Genomic DNA, 21,355 nt, shown 5'->3' on the forward strand with positions numbered 1-21,355 from the left:
ATGGTGAGTTTATTAGACCTGAAACTCAGAGGCGGCATGGCTTATTCCTCACCTTGTACAGCCCTTGGCATCTGCTCTATAAATATTTGTTGGGTGAATAATACAACGTCATATATGGCAGAATGATGGCCCCAAGTGACATGCCCAGATTCTTAGGCAACTCTCTGGACAAGAAGAAAAATATATGTGGACTTTTTGTCAGCATTTTGAAAAACCCACAGGATCTTGAACCATCACTTTTCAAATGATGGTTTCATCAGTTATTTCTGAACTCAGGGCATTGTGAGAAGTTAAGAGGCTTAAAAACGTATTCTGCAAGGTGAGAGAAGCCAGTCACAAAGGGCCACATAGTGTATGATCCATTTATGTGAAATGTGCAGAAAAGACATCCATAGAGACAGAAAGATTAGTAGTTGCCAGGGGCTGAGTGAGAAGAGAGTGGGGAGTGACTGCTAATGGGGTGGTGAAAATGTTTTGGAATTAAATTATGGTGATGGTTACACAATTCTGAAATTACTAAAAAAAACATTGCATTGTATCCTCAAAAGGAGTGTTTATGAGCTATTTGTGGCTTACATCTCAATATGGTTTAAAATTTTTTAAGAACCCCATGCTTCATTTTCATGAAGATTTGTACCCTAAAGTCAAATACTCTTATTCCATGTCTATAAAGATAATAAACCAAATATCCTCACAACCTTAGGAGATAAGAGTGGGTTCAGATATTAGGCACTTCCCTCCATCCCTATTCCCAATAGTTAATAAAAATATGCATGCTAATGCTGTGTGTGTGAATGAGAGAGAATCAGAGACAGAGACAGACATGAGTGGGGATGGGAGACATTCAAAACAGGACCTTGTCACCTCCAAGGTCTATGGGTTACCCCCTTGTATTAGGGGACAGCTTATAGAACTGTTTATACCATTTTTTTAAATGACACACACCACATGATCTAGGCTGAAGTTAGCACCCTCGTTCACAAAACATCAGTTAATAAATACTTTGGCCTTTGCAGTTGCTGCCAAACTCTGTAGCTCAGTTATAAAGTATGGGACATAGCCATGTTCTCAATAATGGATGTTTATGGACACTGACATTTCTTGTTCATGTAATTCTTCTGAGAAAAATCACTTTTAAATGTAAGAAACATTCTAAGCTTATGGATCACACTAAAACAGGCCTCCGCCTCGTTGGGTTTGGCACACTAACTAGCTGTCTATGCGCCGGTTTGCAGACTCTGCTCTAGACCAATGACTTAGAGACTGTACTAATCAGCACATTTTGGGGGAAGTCTGTTAGATTCCTTAAGCCAGTACACAAGGGAAAACAATAATGTTACATTATATTTAAAGGCTAAGCTATTTGGAGGTCAGATTTGAACAGTCACATTTTTTTAGCAAATTATGAAGAATTGGTTAATAGAAACTTTGAAAACAAGTATTCTGTGTATAATAATGCTACCTTGTGTCATTTTTTTCCTGAAATTTTTAAGTCAAGGAAGCTATGAATATCTTGAACTTTGCCCATTAAGAAATTGCAAGGCTGTGGATTGTAAAGCCATGGGAATTTCTCATTGCCCTTGGCTGCAGAATTTTTAACAGCAAAGTTATTCATTAAGTTCACATTAACAAAAAGATCAACTGTGCTTCTTTATACTGTATCTGCATTTGATACAATTCCAGAATGATGATCTTTAATTTGGCTATGGTGTGCATCCATTGTTATTTTAATGACAAGTAATTTAACAGAAAAGAAGCTCTTCAAGGGAACAAGTCTCTTAAATCTGGAAATGAAAGACCAGGCTGTAGGCACAGTAGGTGTTAAGATGGCTCCCAGGCCACTCAGCCACTAAGACTCTGGCAATGCTTCCTGAGTAATGAGCCAGAAATGCAGAAGGAAGAAAACTTGGGAAACCTGGTGGTTATTTTATATTGCCTCTGGGTTTATTTTTAAGCACAGGTCAGAAGTTGAAGAATCTGGGGATTTGGGAAAGTATTTGTCCCAGTCTCCTCAACCTTCAAATATCCATCTTGTTCCTTGTAGAGGAAAATGTTATGCTCAATTATTTGAAGAAAAATTCAGAGAAATCGGGAAAATATCAAATGTTGAGCTCACCACAGTTTATGGCATAGCTTTTTTCTTTGACTTTTCAATGCATGCACAAGTGGGTTAATTAGGTAAGGAATTATTGAAGACACAGATCTCAGATCCTTTAGATATTCATGAGAAATTAAATATGAACCTGGCTTCTTGGGGCTTCCAATGTACTCATCTTTACAGTAAACCCTGCAGAATAACCTACAAATACGGCAACTGCAGAATTTTCTTCCTAACCCTAAAACTTTTCTTTCTTGCTCACAAAATGGGTATAGCATTCTAATATTAACTGATGTTTTTCTATATATGAAATACTCTAAACACCAAGGCTAATGTCTGCCTTCAAAGGAGTTAATGACAACTCTGTTGTAATGAAAATAGGAGAGATAAAGAGGTTAGAATGTTTTCTCTGAAAAGTTAAAAGTATTTCATGCAAGCCAGGCGCTGGTGGTTCACACTTGTAATCCTAGCTACTCAGGAGGCCAAGACCTGAGGATCACGGTTCGAAGACAGCCTGGGCAGAAAAGTCCTCAGGAGACTCTTATCTCCAATTAACTCCTCAGAAGCCAGAAGTGGCCCCATGGCTCTCAAGTGGTAGAGCACTAGCTTTGAGCACAAAGAAGTGCAGGGACAGCACCCAGGCTCTGAGTTCAAGACCCACAACTGACATAAAAAAAAACCCTATTTCATGCAAATGAGTCTTACAATCCCCACAGTGACTTGTATGTACTGGTTTTGTAGTGGACTTTTAACATTTTTGTCCTTTCAGCTGCCTGAGTTATATTACTATTATCCTTCACAAATGAGTAGAGTGAGACGTTAAAAGATACAGGCAATTTCAAATTCAACAAAGGCCTATTTCTCTTTTTTTCTTTTTCTTTTTAGCCAATCATGGGGCTTGGACTCAGGGCCTGAGCACTGTCCTGACTTCTTTTTGTTCAAGGCTAGCACTCTGCCACTTGAGCCACAGCGCCACTTCTGGCCTTTTCTATATATGTGGTGCTGAGGAATGGAACCTAGGGCTTCATGTATACAAGGGCAAGCACTCTTGCCACTAGGCCATATTCCCAGCCCATCAAAGGTCTATTTCTAATCACCTCCCTTCTCTTTCCATGACATCAGCTTCACTAATTACTGCTTACATTTTTCCAATTGAAAATTTAGGAAAATTCAGACATAAAAGATGCTCAGACTTCTACTTATCATTATTGACCAATCCATTATAAGATGGGGACCGGGGAGATTTGGAGGGTTGGATTGAATGTTCTAGTCATAGAAAAGTTTTAAGCAAAAAAGAGGCAACCTGAGTAAAATATTCTAGATTGATATATAAGCTGAAAGCACTAACAGAGCAAACCAGGTAGTAGAAAGTTGAAGATCTCCAAGAAATTAATCACTAAGTAGAACACCCATTACAATTTTCCTAGCCAGAAGTTGAGCTAGGACTTGTTTAGTAGGGTTCTAGAAAGATTCTAGAAAGATTAAAGTCAGTCAGGGGCCCAAGAGTGGACACTTTTCCTTGAACTGATTGCCATTGATTAGGGTTTATGTCCTAGGAGACAGACATTGTCAGGGGTAGCTATAGAGAAATGAAGATGTATTCATTTACTGTTGCTGTGTAAGAAATGACCACAAATGTATATTCCCTCATGGTTCTGAGGGGTGGCCTCTGTTCTGTGCTCAGGGTCATACAAAGCTGAAATCAAGCTGTCAGCAAGAATCGGCTCTTATCTTAATGCTCTGGGAAAGAGTCTGCTGCCAGGCTCATTCTGGGTGTGGGCTGAATTCATTTTCTTGCGGTGGTGAGTTTGGCTGTCAACTGGGGCCCAGTCTTTCTTCCTGGAGTCATCTGCATTCCTTCTTATGTGGCCATTTCCATCCTCACAGCAGCAACAGTAGTGTCTCTAAATACTTCTGCCACCAAGGACCAAAAAATAAAAACAAAAACCCAAACCAATAAACAACCTTTCAGCTGGAAGCCTCATATGATCATTTGGACCATCTCAATTTCTGTATCATTTGTGCACTTGTGACTCAACAGAATTCAGAAAGTGATAGGTCATTATATTTACAGATTCCAGGACATCTTTGGTCTTTGTTTTAGGAAGCTTGCCTGCGACAGAAGGTGATTCTCCCTTATGAACTGTGTGACCTGTGAACTCAGCTTTGTGGATAGTTGGCTATAGGACACAGGAGGAACTGTGTGTGTGGCTTTTCCTCCTCACACCCTGGCTTACTCCTACAGTGAAATTCACTCACTTTGGCACGTCGTCTCCTTGAGAGACAAGAGGCCCTGGTTGGATGGTCCTGTTTAGGGCAACTGAAGGCTTTGGGGAACCAGCAGAAGAGGGCAGCACAAAGCCAAAGCTGGGAAGTACTGAGAATGCAGACTCACTGAGCCCCCAAACACACTTTCAGCTAACACATGCCTCTTAGCTCAAATCCTAGTGAGTCTGGTGCTATAGTGCCATGATTCATACCAATCTCATTACCTGTTCCACTCCTAAGGGACAATTTCAAAGCTTTTCCAGTTCTACTCCCATGAAATTTTAATACAGCTAAACTGCACATCTATTTTCTTCATATATCTGTGTTTTGTATATAAAGAGAGTAAGATTATTTGCCGTTAAGAGCTGGTTATGTACCTCTTGGGGGACAGCATTACCCCTATTGACAGTATATGTTGTAATGGAAGAAAAAGTATTCATACTTAAGTACTTTGTAAATCTTTGGCTTGTATGGTCTATTTGATTTGGCATAATACCGTAATACTTCAGTTGTACTAAAAGGTACTTATGATTAATCTTGAAAGTCAGAAGAATCTTTGAACATAAAAAAAATCCAATATATTTAAACTAATAACTCACCCAACAGAATATAAAGTATGATCCCATTTTTTGTGGCTAACATGTATAGAAAAATGTCTCAAAAGATCACTCCATGAAATGCTGCTTTTTAGTGAGTGGCTAGATCATTTTCCAGGTGAGTTGCTTTTGGGAAATGTGACAAATGAATATGTATTACACTTCATGTCAAGAAGAGTACTATTAAAATGTTAGCCACACCTCCTTTTCTTGCCTTCAACATTTAAGATGAATGAGCAAGGCAAACTCATTCATGTGCAGCAAAAGAACTCTCTTACATGGCCCATTCATGACTCCTGCCGATCTCTAGAGGGCTTCAAGCCTCTAAGTTTATTGTTGCATTCTTCTTAATTCTGGTTGAATGCTTGTACATTATTTTCTGAAGAGAAACTACTAGAGACTGTTCACTCCTTCTCTTCTTCCAGGGCTCTGGGGTTTCCAGGGCCCCTTTAGTCCTGTTTACTTTGGAGATTTCAGGAGTTACTGTAGGGCTTAACTGTGATGAGTCCTTAAGCCCTTTTTTTAACTTCATAAACTGTCTCTAATCTTAGAAAAACGTCAGGTTACACTTTTTGAGAGACTTGGGAACTTGACATTTTGTAACCTAGTTGGGATGTAGGCTGCTTCCATTCTGAGCGCCTTGTTCCAATTTCCGTCAGGAGGAATTATGTACAGGTCAGGGCTGAGAGCAGGTTGTAATTAATGGGGTGGACAAGTGGATTTTGAGTGTTTCGTAGAATGAAATGGAAATCACATGTGCTTGGAACGGGGTGTGTTTTTAAATATTTACATTTACTCTAGTAAACATTAATTATAACTGATATATTTCTCCCGTGAACTTGCTAACTGGGAGGTCACAAGCCATTGTTCCTCAATTGGAAAAAATGGGTGAGAAGCTAGTTATAAAACTGCAAACATACTCAGGGGGAATATCTATGAGGGGACTTGTGGAAATAACCCAGTCTTAGGCTTTTCTCCTAATTTCCCCTCAGGTTTAAAGAACCCACTTGCCAATATGATCCAGATGGCCATCCTTCTAAGGAAAAGAAGCAGTGCTTAGCATGTAAAATTCCTGAATGGTTCCTGGCGAAGAAGGGACAATTGATCAGTGCTGAACTGTAGTCTTTTTAAATTAGAAGTGTCACCAGAATCCGGAGGCCAAATGTTCTTTAAATTTGTATACCAGAAATTTCAGAGTCATTGACAACATAGCTACAACATGCTTTTTTTTTGGCCAGTCCTGGGCCTTGGACTCAGGGCCTGAGCACTGTCCCTGGCTTCTTCTTGCTCAAGGCTAGCACTCTGCCACTTGAGCCACAGTGCCACTTCTGGCCGTTTTCTGTATATGTGGTGCTGGGGAATCGAACCCAGGGCCTCATGTATACAAGGCAAGCACTCTTGCCACTAGGCCATATCCCCAGCCCCGCTTTATGACTCTTAAAAATATCCTTATAAGAGTCTTCAAAGCCCAGCTTCTAAACTGGACTATGCCACAGGCCATCTGTATGACCATGGGCCAGCTCAGTTTACTCCTCCGCAGAATGGGAGAAATGATCCCTACCACTTAGGCTCTGGCTAGGGATTAGTGTCAATTTATATAAAACATATAACAAATTATATGTACTAAAAATGCTCACTAGGTTTATATGAAAGACTAGTCCAAAACAAGAAATTCAAAAAAGGCTTATGTAGATCATATTACATGGCAGCCATTTGGATGATGGGTATGTTTATGCCTTCTTTATTTTGCCAAGAAATCACTACTTTCCTAACATACTAATTTCATTAAATCAGTGTTTCTTTTGTGTGTGTGTGTGTGCTGGTCCTGGGAATTGAACTCAGATCCTTGGCATTGTCCCTGAGCTCTTTCACTCTAGTTTCCTGGTGATTAATTGGAGACAAGAGTCTTATGGATTTTCCTTCCCAGGCTCCTGGGAAATGTGATGCTCAGATCTCAGCCCCCTGAGTAGCTAGGATTATAGATGTGAACCACTGATGCCTACCTTGAATTTATATGAATAAGACAGAGGAAAAGAGGTAGAGAGGCAGACATAGGGAAGGAGACATGGCAGGTGCATTTCAAGACAGAGGCCCACTCCTATCTTTCCATGTATAATACAAACTATTTGGAGTTGTAGAGTGGGGTATGATGTCAGCTGCATTTTTCTAGTCTTCTACCTTACACTGTCAGGGATTTCCTCTATAATAATCTTCAACAAAGGATAAGACACCTGATAGGAATCTAGTATCTGTTTTTCTTGACAATTTGATTCAACACGGTATTGGAATGGGAAGTCTAAGCAAGAGCTGGTCTTGTTGTCACTGCACTGTGAAAGGATATTTAGAACCAGTCTTGCCCCACCAATTATGTTCCACCAGGAAACCCCACTCAGCAAGTACATATAGATAAAATATTGTTTATGTGCATATATATGTATATACACAGTACATATAGTTAAAACACTAGGTGCATATATGTGTATGTATTAATACATATGTATTTAATTTGTGCTAATAAAATTGATTCGAATTACAACATTAAAATTACTCACTTTTAGCCAGGTACTGACAGTTCACACCTGTAATCTTAGCTACTCAGGAGGCTGAAACTTGGATGATTGAGTTATAAAACAGCCTAAGCAGAAAAGTACATTAGATTCCATTTCCAATTAACCAGTAAAAAGCCAGACTGGAAGCGTCAGTCAAGTGGTAGAATGCCAGCTGTGTACAAGAAAGCCAAGCAAGAGCATGAGGGCCTGAGTTCAAATCCCAATACTGTCAGAGATAATTTCCCTATTTTGAACATCAAGTAGAGAAGAAGGAATTTTTATCAAATACCTTTATTTAGCATGTAAACACACAAAAGCCTCGCTGCAGCCAGATTATTGAGAAAATGAAACCTATTTATTATTCACAGCTTTCTAATAGGGTATTTAAAACTATCCTAAATCTCTGTGTATGATCAAATTTTAAGTGATCTTTATAATGATGATCTCAAGGAACAATAAGATTTGGGATTACCCAAGAACTTTTTAATCAGATCTAGCACATGGCTTGAAGTTATGCAAGTGAAGTGGATTGATTCGAGCATTTTAGAAGCATTTCAATGAGGACTTTTTTTTAAAGGTTCCTATTTGAGGTTCACTTAACCAGAAAATTAAATTAACCGGAACTCTCACATTTCTAGAGAATTTCAATTAAGTGAGGTTTCACTGTACTTTCATTGTTATCTTGGTTCCCACATGGAAGTTAATTCCATTTTCTGACAATTCTTAGTGGATATTTGGTATAGTAATCATCTTGAACAGGCTGGGCAGCAGTGTTTTGTTTTTAATTTTGGATATTTCTTATTATTGCACATATATGTGTATATGGAAAGAGGGAGAAGAAGATATACATGTGCAGACAGGTGTTTAAAGACACGAGTTGTGAATGCTTTCATTATGATCTAAGTTCTATCTTCCTCTTTGCAGTCATTTCCCCTTTTCTATTTAGAACGAAGTCATTTTCTTTGATATGAAGCAATACTGTCCTTGCACTTCATGAAAGTAGTACACACTAGGAAATGCACCAGGGGCCACGGTAGAAATAATTCCTCTATAAAGTGATAATATCTTGATAAGGAAACCAGTAAGTGAGAAGAACAAGCTCTCAAGTAGCAGGCCAGATGGTCTTGCCCCCCCACCCCCATATAGTTCATGAAGCCAGAAATTTTGCCTGATAAAGAAAATACTAGACTTGATTTTTATTCAGCAGTTTTGAGAGACTTCTTTTTAATGAATATGCGCACGCACACATGCGCGTGTGTGCACGCGCGCACACACACACACACACCGTTTGCATTCAGGCAAATGGTCATTTGTGCTATTGTAAGCAAGATTCTGCTGATGAGAATGTAAAGTCTTAATGATCAAGAAGAAAATGGGTTCCCAAGTTTCAGCTCTAAAAGAACTTGGAATTTGCACACTACCCCTAAAGACCCTCAATCATTACCATATCCTTCATATTGTTGTAGGGTCTGGTGTTTTGTTTTGTTTTCTTTTGAGGGCCTAGAATGGAAGAAAAGCTGTGTACCACAGTGGCTAACTAGGGTTTTGTGAAATACAGGGTAGACCCAGGGGTAGAAAATAGAGGTTTTGGAGTTCAACACCCCAGGGGGTTAATGTGCATAAAGCTACTGCTCCAAAGGACCTGCGTTTAATCCTCAGAGCTGCCAGTCAGGATCAGGATGAAGACCATCCATGCAAAGAATTGCTGCTGCATGCTGATAGGCAGGGGCCGGAGGGGAGACTGGAGCGCTCTTCTTCCGACCAGTGATGTTTTGGCAGCTCCTGTACAGGGAGGTTAACTGGCGATGGCTGGAGCACACAAAGCTACCATCTGGGAAGTCACCAGCATTCCTGCCATCAGCTGGTGCCCTTTGCCCAGCACCCCAGGAATGAGTGAGTTTCCAGTCTGTATTCTAAGAAAGAAAAATGACTATGGCAGTGAAACTAAATATTTGCATCCATTTAAAAGAGAGTCACTTGGTAGAATTTGGAATGCAAAGAAGAGATTTAGACAATTGGCAAGTGATTATTTGGAACTGTGCCTCGAGTCCAGTGCCCCTGTTGTCTTAAATAATGACAAGCTAAAGAAGTTATATAACAAGAGATAACTGGCTTGCCTCCCTGCTGAGAAAGCAGACATGAACATTTCTATGTTTCAAAAGTCTTGTTTCCCATAGAATTAGGTGATGCTCGTTGATCAGAATTCATATTGATTATTAAAATAAATATAATGTTACTTAAATGTAACATAGCCAACTTAAAAGCTAACTGTTCTTGAAGTTGGGTATTTTTATAAGTGAATGTTTTCGTTGCATTTCAAGTACTAAGTCCTTTCAAATTTGCCTTTTCCTATATTTTAAAAGCTAGCTTTTTTTTTTTTTTTTTTTTTTGGCCAGTCCTGGGCCTTGGACTCAGGGCCTGAGCACTGTCCCTGGCCTCTTCCCGCTCAAGGCTAGCACTCTGCCACTTGAGCCACAGCGCCGCTTCTGGCCGTTTTCTGTATATGTGGTGCTGGGGAATCGAACCTAGGGCCTCATGTATCCGAGGCAGGCACTCTTGCCACTAGGCTATATCCCCAGCCCGAAAAAGCTAGCTTCTTAACAAGTTTGATTCAATGGAAGAATAAAATAGGATGAGTTCTAGTGAATGGATAAAATCTTAACATAGAATTGCTTTCCTTTAGGTTTTAAACTAGCACCCAAGAAAGAATCAGCAAGAAAAACCCATTAGCCAAGTCTTTAAGCCCCAACTCCCTAACTTTTGATAACAACTGATATTTTGGTATTAGTGTCTTATAGTTGTGTTTTACAGTTTGCATTTAAGATTTCTCTTAATGACATAGCAAGGACAAATAATTGGCTATCTCAAGACAAATCTGGCAAACTTGAACCTGCCCTGAAAATCTATCTGAAAACAAAGTCATTAGGAGCCTCATAGCTTTGGTGGATTTAATCTCAAAGATTATAAATTTGCCCACAATTTGTGCAAAAGTATTGGGCCTCCAAATAGCTTCAATATTGTGTGTGTATGTGAGGGGGGGGAGAGAGGGAGAGAGGGAGAGAGAGAGAGAGAGAGAGAATAGAGAATGGAGGGCTTGAGATGGGGTCCCTACCACTTGAGCCAAAGCTCTACTTCTGGCTTTTTGTACTTAATTGGAAGTCAGAGTCTCTTGGACTTTCCTTGCCCAAGCTGTCTTCAAGCCACCCCGCCTCCTGAAAAGCTAGGCTTATGGACGTGAGCCACCATGCTTGGACTCAATATTGGTTTTGAGCTCAAAATTCATAGGTAGAGGTGACTCCTTTTCAGGAGCCCGCTTGCTATCTAAGGCTCTTGCGCGCGTCTGCTGCCTGGCTCCCTGCCTCCCTGGACGAAGCTCCGCCGCGCACCTCCCCCAGCCCGAGGCATTTGCCGCAGCTGGACCTGTGGCTCTTTGCTCTCCCACACAGCAGTCTCGCTGGTCATTTTCCTTCTGGATCATTCTAAAAGAGACGTGCTTGAAAATCTGTGATCCAGCTACACTTGCAACTTTGCCTAACCAGTGAAATGATTGACTTGGAGATACTGATTTTTTTTGTCATTGTATCATTGTCAATAAGACAGCAACAGGAGGCGTCAGGCACCAGAAACTCCCAGCTTCATTCATCTCACACTTGCTGCTCATACATATTCATTTTCCCCCAAACTCTTCTTCCCCTCCCTCCCTCCCTCCTTCTTTCTTTTTCTTTTTTTCTTTCTTCCCTCCCTCCCTCCCTCCCTCCTTCCCTCCCTCCCTCCCTCCTTCCCTCCCTCCCTCCCTCCCTCTTTCCTTTCTTCCTTCCTTCCTTCCTTCTTTCTTTCCTTTCTTTCTCTCTTTCTTCCTTTTTTTTTTTTTTTTTGGTCTGTTGTGCAGCTTGAACTCAGAGCCTGAGCACTGTCGCTACTCAGGCCACAGCGCCACCTGGGTTTTCTGGTGGTTCATTGGAGATAAGAGTCTCACAGACTGTTCTGCCCAGGTTGGCTTTGAACTGTGATTCTCAGATCTCAGCTTCTCCTGAGCTGAGCTTCCCACTCCTGCTTTTTTCTTTTGGAAATTTCTTCACCAGTAAGGAAAAGCAGTTGAGTAACTCCCGACAAACCAATGGCTCTTCAGTGTTTCTGTTCTGCCTACCCTTCACCAGGACCCTAGGTATCCATTCAAGGTTATTTTCAACTTTAAGTTCGTAGTTTAGGACCAAACACTTGGCCATGCAGGTAATTCTGAGTACCATATGCTGTGGTTTGAGTGTGCCCCTAAAATTCATTTGCTAAAAACAAAATTCTCCATGTAGTGCTTTGCAGGCTTGGACTTTTGTGAGGTGTGGAGATCACCAGGGCTTTGCCTTCATGAATGGACTTATACTGCCCTATAAAGGGTTTGTGGGAGTATCCTCTCCCTCTTTCTGTTCTTCTGTCAGTTAAGCATGCAATGTTTCTCCTTTCCTGAGGATGTGGCCATCAAGACACCATCTTGGAAGCAGAGAAAAGGGGCCCTGACCTACAGGTACCTTAACCATCCCAGCCCACAGAACTAGGAGAAATAAGTTTCTGTTCACTAGTCAGTCATGGTAGCAATCCAACTACTTGGGAAGCAGTGAAAACATGAGATTCTATCTGAAAGATAAATGAGAAGCCACATGACTGGGGCATGGCTCGAGTGGTAGAGCACTTCCTTTAGCAAGCACAAGGCCTGAGTTGAATACCTGGTACCATAAATGGAAAAAAAAAATCTCTTTCTACTTTATTTAGTCATGATTTTTCTGCTATAGAAACATAAAACACCTTATGATGATATTTTCTGCCAAATTTCTTTGCTAAAATAAATAAATCACGGTTTTCCAAAAATTCATAATTTCTGTTCAGATAAGATAGATAGGAAGTTGGATTTTAATGCCCTCAAGGTGCAAATCTATATTTGAGGATGTTTGCAACCAAATATCTAACCACTTGAAAAGTTAAGTCATAGCTCTCAGTCTAAACATTGCAATGTTTTATTATGGTCTTTGCTTATTTATTGGTAGGGAAAAAGCCAAAATGTTAAGAACGCCTACAGAGACTTGAGTAGAACTATCCCCTTAGCTCTAAGAGACCACACTTACCTGTCTACTTTCTTTCATGCTGTCCTTTTAATTTTTTTAATTATTTACTTATCTATTTATTTTTGTCAGTTGTGAGGCTTGAACTCAGGACCTACCTACTGTCCCTAAGTCTCTTTGTGCTCAAGGCTAGCACTCCACCACTTGAGCCACAGAGCCACTTGTGGTTTTTGAGTGGTTAATTGGAGTTAAGAGTCTCATAGGGGACTTGTCTGCACAGGCTGGCTTTGAACCACGATCATCAGATCTCAGCCTCCAGAGTAGCTAGGCGTGAGTCACTGGTGCTCAGCTACATATTTCATTTTATTTTTTGCCGTTCCCGGGACTTGAACTCTGAACCTAAGCTCTTGTCCCTGAGCTATTTTGCTCAAGGCTAGTGCACAACCACACGAGCCCACTTCAAGCTTTTTCTGAGTAGTTTATTGGAGCTAAGAGTCTTGTGAACTTTCCTGTCTTGGCTGGCTTTGACCTGGGACCCTCAGATCTCTGCCTCCTGAGTAGCTAGGATTACAGGCGTGAGCCACCAGTGTTGCACTCATGCTACCCTTTGCATTCCTTTTGCTTTATATACGAGTCTTTGAAATTATTGTGATTTCTTTCCTTAAAATATGAGTTCATGGTGCCCGCAGCAGCTCCTGGAACATACCAGCATTCACTTCAAAATTAAAAAAAAAGTGATTAAAGAAAGCCCAGTTCATGGATGTATATGTTCTTCAATCTTGTAATGGCAACAAAACCAGCTCACTCTTCCAAATTCCTAAAACTACTTAGGCTCCAAGTGGAGGCTGACTTGGGGCTACCCAGGGAATTCTTTCATTGAAAAAAGATTGTGATTATAAAGGTGATGTACAGATGGGTTATAGTTACATAAGTCAATTAATGAGTACATTTCTTTTTGGACAGTGTCACCCCTTCTCTCACTCTCTCCCAGGTTTTCACTCCAGTCCCTACCCACAACATGCATCATTCATTTTCACCGTAGAGTCTAGAGAGTACCACTGCTAATGCAGGAAATTCTTTTTTTTTTTTTGGCCAGTCCTGGGCCTTGGATTCAGGGCTTGAGCACTGTCCCTGGCTTCTTTTTGCTCAAGGCTAGCACTCTGCCACTTGAGCCACAGTGCCCCTTCTGGCTGTTTTCTGTATATGTGGTGCTGGGGAATCGAACCCAGGGCTTTATGTATATGAGGCAAGCACTCTTGCCACTATGCCATATCCCCAGCCCCCCTGGCTTCTTTTTGCTCAAGGCTAGCACTGTGCTACTTGAGCCACAGCACCACTTCTGGCTTTTTCTGTGTATGTGGTACTGAGGAATCGAACCCAGGGCTTCGTGAATGCAAGGCCAGTACTGTACCACTAAGCCACATTTCCAGCCCTAATGCAGGAAATCCTTAAGGGCACCTATTTACAAAGTCTATGAGTGAGACTTCCTTTGAAATGTGTGGAGCTGCTGGTAAAATGCAGCTGTCTCATCCATTCCTTGTGAATGAGCCCTCTTTACCTCTGGACTTCTGTAACTCCAAGGTCATTCAATTCCAAGTAAAACTCTGCCTGGACCATAACAACTAGAAAACCTCACTGCTGGTTACCGCTGTCAGCCTCATCTCCGGAGGAGATAGGAGCCATGTCTGTTGAGAAAGAATTCTCAGCGGATCTCTCATGTTTCTGTGCCTCTGGTGACCTGAGATGCTGACTGCTTTTGTTCCAGACTATTTTCTTAAGGATGTTTGGATAGCAGACAACCGGAGAGGGTTGAGATAGTGTTTTCCTCCATGGCTGGGGAGGCTTGCTTGCAGTTCACCTCGAAGATTCAGATTTCCTAAGCTGTGGACCGCACAGGCTGCATGTGAGACTGCTTCCTGGGCTAGTGCATGGAACTTGGGAGATGAGACAAGGTGAACCAACAAGAACAAGAGAAACATTGCAATTGCTGTGCCTTCATAAGCATCCTTTATTTCTTGCCCAGGGTTTCCATATCTTCTGCCATGCAACTGAACCTGGCAGGCCGATAACTTATAGCTGCAAAAGAGAAAAAAACAATCAGGAACTTCTGTCCTCGGTAGTCTTTGCTCCATCTGTATCAAAGTCCCATTTTTCCTGCAAAATTAAAAATGTTGGAACTGAGAGCTGGTGCCTCACACCTGTAATCCTAGCTACTCAGGAGGCTGAGATCTGAGGATCATGGTTCAAAGCCAGCCCAGGCAGGAGAGTCTATGAGACTTTTAACTCCAGTAAACCACCAGAAAACCAGAAGTGGCACCATGGCTCAAAGTAATAGAGTGCTAACCCTGAGCAAAAGAGCTCAGGGACAGCACCGAGGCCCTGAGTTCAGGCCCCATGACAGGCAAAACAAAAATTAATTAATTAAAACATTTTTTAAAATGTTGACAGAAAGTACACAAAGAGGAGAGATGCCTTCAGTAGAAGTAAACAGGTAAAGCATTAAGATCTTGGTGGGCAAGGCAACATAGTGATAATGAAGAGAAATAGAAGAGACTGTGTACTTGAAGACAATTATACAATTATTGAATAACCATTAATGTTGCTAAAAGGAGTACTGGTTCACTTACTATTCTCATATTGGGTTTTTTTCCTATGTGTGTCTGTGTTCATACACGTGTGTGTGAGCACGTGTGTATGTGTGTGTATGCATGCTGGTACTGCGGCTTGAACTCAGGGCGTGTGCACTATCCTTTAGCCTTTTCACTCAAGTCTGGCACTCTACCACTTAAGCCACACTGTCACTTCTCGCTTAAAAAATATGTTTTTATGGGCTGAGAATATGGCCTAGTGGCAAGAGTGCTTGCCTCGTATACATGAAGCCCTGGGTTCAATTCCCCAGCACCACATATACAGAAAACGGCCAGAAGTGGTGGTGTGGCTCAAGTGTTAGAGTGCTAGCCTTGAGCAAAAAGCATCCAGGGACAGTGCTCAGGCCCTGAGTCCAAGCCCCAGGACTGGTATATATATATATATATATATATATATATATATATAGAGAGAGAGAGAGAGAGAGAGAGAGAGAGAGAGAGAGAGAGAGAGACAGACAGACAGACAGACAGACAGAGAGACAGACACAGAGAGACACAGAGAGAGAGGCTTCCAATGAAAAAGTACAGGTCATGAATCTGTTCAATGACAAGTGGAAAGAGGTGATTTGGTGACGAGAGGAAGGGTGTGAGGGTGACAATTTTGTCTGGCAAGTTAAGAACTTTGCCTCACTTAATCCTCCAAGGAGTTGGAAATTGCTCTCATTGTCCACATTTTAATGATAAGGAAACTGTGGATGAGATATAAAGTGCATCTGTGAATATGAGATATGTAGAAAAGCAGGCTCCTATCTGCTTTTGCAAGGAAGCAACAGAGCTAGGGTTTGAACGCAGGATTATCTGGTTTCAAGGCATACATTCCTTTACATGACACCACACTGATGCCGTCAGCCCCAAATCAGACAGAGCACTTGGGCCCAAATTTTCCACAGTACTACAGGGAGAAAATTAGGTGAATACATACTCTGGACAGGAAGAAAAAAAAAGAAAATCTAGAGAAGAGAAAAAGATGGAAAATATCAATACAGAGCTAACTAGGATGGATTGTTCGCTGTTTGGTGGTTAGAATCCCTATATCTTAGGGACTGCAATGATGATGCTAATTAAAATATGTTACAACCAGTAGTTCATACTTGAAATCCTAGCTACTCAAACAGCTGGGATCCAGAGGACGGCCATTCAAGGCCCATCCAGGCAGAAAAACCTGATAGACTCCGTCTCCAAAATAACTTAGCAAAGGCCAGACTGGATGCATGGCTCAAGTGGTAGAGTCAACAGTTACACAAGAAAGCAGACGAAGTGTGAGGCCAAATACTGAGAGACACACACACACAGACTCACACACACACACACACTTACACACACACACACTCATAGAGTCTACTAAAGTCCATTAAACTATATGAACTGCAATGATGATTAAATGAATCATATTAGAAACTTTGCGTTAGTGTTAATGAGTTTGTTGCTGTAATTGTTTTGTAGCACAATTGTTTTCTGCTATGAGTGGTGTTTTTCTTTCCTTTCCCCCAATCAGCACAGTTATTTGATAAAACTTGTATGGCAAAGCAGATCTAGAAAATGTCAAGGAATGAATCATAGGTTGAAAGGAGAGTAACTTAGTGTGGTTTAAAAGCACTTAGAATTTTTGTCATCCTTTAAAGTGTGTGCTTTGTGTGTTTGTATGTGTGTGTTAATGATAACTGAGTGTTACTGCCTTAGATGTAAAAGATCCACACAACATGGGAAAATTGCTTTATTTATCAGCATTTAAATCTGCTAAAAGTAGTTTTTGCTCGATTTCTCCAAGAAACCTTCCAGCCAGCCTTTGTTCTGTACGAACAGTCAGTCCCAACACTGTTCTTAATATCCTGTTTTCATTCGTCAGGGCTGTTGTCCTTTTCATTGCCATGTTCCCATCACCCGCCTTCTTTCATGTGGTGCTTTACAATAACAATTCCAAACAACAGAATCGCTCCTCTTTTGGTTGCCTTAAAAAAATACAAAAAAACTTCAGTTCCCTTGCGGGTGTGCTTCAGTGATCACGGGAAATGTTTTAAGCATGTTCTAAAGAATACTTAACCAGGAGTTGTGAATAAAGATTCATTTTCACCATTTTTTAAGATCATAAAGTTGCCTCAGGGTATCATGAGCAGAGTGTCGGGGGTGTGTGTGTGTGTGTGTGTGTGTGTGTGTGTGACTTTGAAGTTGAGAAGGAAGAATGATTTTCTTTGAGAAAGGACATTATCATATTTGAAAGAATTTCCCAATCTTCTCAGACAATAGGAATCAGTTAATCTATAGCCATCTTTACCCCTGAGTCACAGACAGGAGTGTTTGTTCTTCCTGTTGAGTATGAGTTTCCCAGTGTATAGATAACAATCATGAAATGCCACATTCGCCATCCTCAACAATTATGTATTGATAGCTTTTGCTCCTGGCGGATAATTGAGGATGAAGTAAGCAAAGTTTCCCCAAGTGGCAGGTGTTTCCTCAGGATGCAATCTGCCTGGGGCAAAAATCTCAGTAGGCTGGCATGTCTTTTAGAGACTAGAACTCTCCTACCATCTGCTCATTTTCAGGTAACCCCTGGCACATATTAGCAGGTAGATCTAGAGGTCTGATTGACGAGGCTTCTCTTTCCAGTCAGTTATCACCATTACATCCAGTGCTTGCATGATTGCCAGTTCAGCACAGACCTGGAAAACATCAGTCATTTTCAATGTAAGCTAAAATGGGTTCTGTTTGCCTTGAAGTTGGATGCTAAAGGCTGGCAGTGGTGGCACATGTCTGTGGACAGTGAGCCACTGCCTTAGAAAAGAAAAAGGGAAGGAAAGGAGAAGGGGAGAAAGAAATCAGTTGTTCAAATATTTTGTTGGTTGTTGCTTACCATTTCTTTGGAGGCATTTTCTGCTGTTCCTGATCCTTCAACTTGAGAGAGATGTTCAGGCTGATCTTCCACTATAGTGCCTGAATATGGGCAAGTTAAGCTCATCTTGTCAAAATATTGACAGTTATAATGGTGTCTTAACAAAACAGTTTGATGAGAAGTTCTTTAAAATTCCTCCTCCTCCTCCTCCTCCTCCTCCTCCTTCTCCTCCTCCTCCTCCTCCTCCTCCTCCTCCTCCTCCTCCTCCTCCTCCTCCTCCTCCTCCTCCCCCTCCTCCTCCTCCTCCTCCTCCTCCTCCTCCTCCTCCTCCTTCTCCTTCTCTTCATTTGTTCATGGGGCTTGTGCTCAGGGCCTGGACACTGTCTCTGAGCTCGTTTGCTAAAGACTAACACTCTACCACTTTGAGCCACAGCACCACTTCGGGTTTTCTGGTGGTTAAGCGAAGATAAGAGTCTCATGGACTTTCCTACCCTGCCTAACTTTGAACCACAATCTTCAAATCTCAACCTCCTGAGTATCTAGGATGACAGGTGTGAGCCACTAGTGCTCAGCTAAAGTTCATTTGAGTGTGTGTGTGTGTGTGTGTGTGTGTGTGTGTGTGTGTTGTCATCCTTGGAAAATGAGAACTTCTTAGGAGGTCCTCTATATTGAGTAATCTCTGCATTGTTACAAGGCAAATGGACTTAGAAATTGGTGAAGCATAAGACAAGAACACCCACTTTTATATCCTAACATGTAGCACACATTGGATGTTGCAAAGGCATAAAAAGTAGCTATTGCAACACTCAGAATGCACAAGCCTGCTTCCTCTTTATCAGGAATGCCCCTTCTTACACCTATGGTGGAGTCCAAATGTCTCGAGTAGAAATTGAATTGTGCAAAATTGTTTTTACACTTTCCTGATAATGTACTTTCCTTGCAGTTTCTTGTCTTGGCCATTGATAAGCAACATCCGTCAAAAGTGCAGTGCACGACACATTTTCTTCTTGCATTTGGAAGACTGCTTCCTTTTCTTCCTTTAAACAATCAAGTTTTATACAATTACTGTCCATTCCCAGTATACTTTCTTTAGCATGCTGGAGACTTTTGAACCTTAAACTCAAGATTTGGAATAAATAATAGATTCGCTGTTATATATTTCCGAATCACTATAGTCTTATATGCATATATAATATGTCATCCTAGATGTACATCTACAGTGGGTGGGGGTAGGGAAGTGCTCTAGGGGCTTGAATTCATGGCCTGGGCACGGTTCCTGAGCTTTTGTGTTCTCTACCAATTTGTGTGCTCTACCAATTTGAGCCACAGCTCCACTTCCAGCTTTTTGGTTGTTAATTGGAGATAAGAGTCTCACAGACTTTCCTGCCTGGGATAGCTTTGAACCGTATTCCTTAAATCTCAGCCTTCTCTGTAGCTAAGCTACAACCAACTTCAGATCAGAAATATTCAAAAAAGTATTCACTCCTGCTGAACATGTACAGATTTTTTTCTTACCATTTCCCCTAAACAGTACATCATAGCAACAATACATATAGCATTTGTATATGTAATTATATATTATATATACATATATGTATGTATATACATATATTTAATATTAACATTCTGTTAGGAATTATAAGGCATCCAGAAATTAGTGAAAGTATCTGTGAGGAAGTATGTGGTTTTTATAAAAATAAATTAAGATGATCCATTGTACTTTTAATCTATTTTTGGAAAGAATTATTGAACTTCACATGAGACTGCTTTTCCTGATGTAGGCTTAAAAAAATTCTTCCACGAATTACATTTTAATTCAGAAAAAGGGCAAAGAAATGAATGTGTTATTTTTTTAAAATGAGTAAGCCAGCATCCAGAATAGAATATCCTCAGTAAGATGCCAAAAAGCCCCCAGTGCAAGGGCAATGAGTGGGAGATCCCAACTCCACCGGCAGCCCAAGAACCTGCGCCTCGCCCTCCACTCTCAGACCCGGTCCAGGCAGCTGAGCCCCTGCCAGGCCCTGCAGACAGGGAGGGTGCCAATCCCAGTGACGGGACACCAGATTTTGGAGCAGACAGTGTGTGTGAGCCTGACCTGAGCTGCCGGTTCATTTGGTTTCAGCCCAGTGGGTGAAGGGACAGGGAAGTTGTGGCGGAGACTGGAAAAGGCAGCTGATTCTTCAGCCCGGGCGGCCCTGGCGGAGTGGATGAGGTGGAGCTGGCCTTCCTGGAATTGTTGGGTCGATTTTCCTGTTGTGTTTCACTGTCGACGTTCTCCCAGACACACAGGACTGCTCCAGCTCTGCCTGCCACCCACCATCAGGTCTCGGTGGCTTGTCTTATCATTGCGTGGGTCCCTATCCTCTGCCAACGGCGATGTTTCTTCAAAAAGAACTAGTGTGCAGTCCATTGGTGGGTATTCAAGGGGGTCTGGCTATCAGAATCTCGAGAGGCGCTCAGGAACTCTTACAGACCAGTGCATGGAGTCTTGTCTCTAACCTGTTTCCCAGGCTTTGGGATGCATGCCCTCGCGGAGGCTGGCCTGGGATTGTGCTCCCTAGGAAAATGGAGTGGGATAGGAGAGTCGCTCCTCAAAGCACCGGGATTGCGCTTTGTCATTGTCATCTGTGTCTTTTGCTTGTCTGCTTGTGTAAATCAAACTCCAGAAGGAGTACTTAAGCATCCTGTTAAGTAAATTTGCAAGACTAGGTTTCAATTAAAATAACCAGACCGTGTGACCCAGCTCCCATTTCCCCTTCATTTTGATCATTAAAGCCTTCATATCTCCACAGACATCTGCCATGCTTCCAAGTGATTCTTTGCAGGAATGTTCATTCATTATTAATCAGGTTGCATGGTCAGGCAAGTATGTGATTATTTTAAAGAATGTCCTAGAGATCCAATTACTAAAAGTGAGCATATTATAGGCAGATGTGAAGGTGCAGGAAAGGCTTGATTCGCAGTTTATTTGATTTGTATGGAATGGCACCAGGTGGGTGTTTGTAAAATTAAGTCTTCCCTAATTCTCATGTCGGATATCAAAGTGATTTCAGTTTCAGCACTCTTTAGGAGAAAGAAGTGACAAATTATTCAAAATGTGTATTGTACTAATTAGTTGCTGTAAAACTTAAAGCTAATATCTCAGTGCTCATCTGGTTTTACCTGCTTGTGATTTTCTTTTTTCAATCAGTCCCTCTGGTCCTTTTCAATGTGGCTAGCAGAAAATTTTCATTGTTACCAATTGAACAAATGGATTTGTTTGTGCTGAAAGTCAGGAGCTAATGGAAGTAATATTTCACAGTAACCTGCATTGCCTAT

The 21,355-nt window shown here is 41.4% G+C and overlaps 1 protein-coding gene across 6 annotated transcripts in view; it reads left to right on the plus strand.

Annotated features, from left to right (window-relative positions):
* Positions 1-21,355, plus strand: part of Mid1 (midline 1) — a 306,714-nt gene that overhangs the window by 182,401 nt on the left and 102,958 nt on the right. Inside the window, exon 1 of one of the 6 annotated variants that reach the window (XM_048335723.1) lies at positions 20,156-20,449. The exons of the other annotated variants lie outside the window; for them this stretch is intronic. The gene's annotated coding sequence lies outside the window, so the exon portion shown is untranslated. Of the gene's footprint in view, positions 1-20,155; positions 20,450-21,355 lie in introns of those variants that run through there. 6 annotated transcript variants of the gene reach the window in all.

The sequence above is a fragment of the Perognathus longimembris genome, chromosome 28 (assembly GCF_023159225.1).
Source record: "Perognathus longimembris pacificus isolate PPM17 chromosome 28, ASM2315922v1, whole genome shotgun sequence".
NCBI lineage: Eukaryota > Metazoa > Chordata > Mammalia > Rodentia > Heteromyidae > Perognathus > Perognathus longimembris.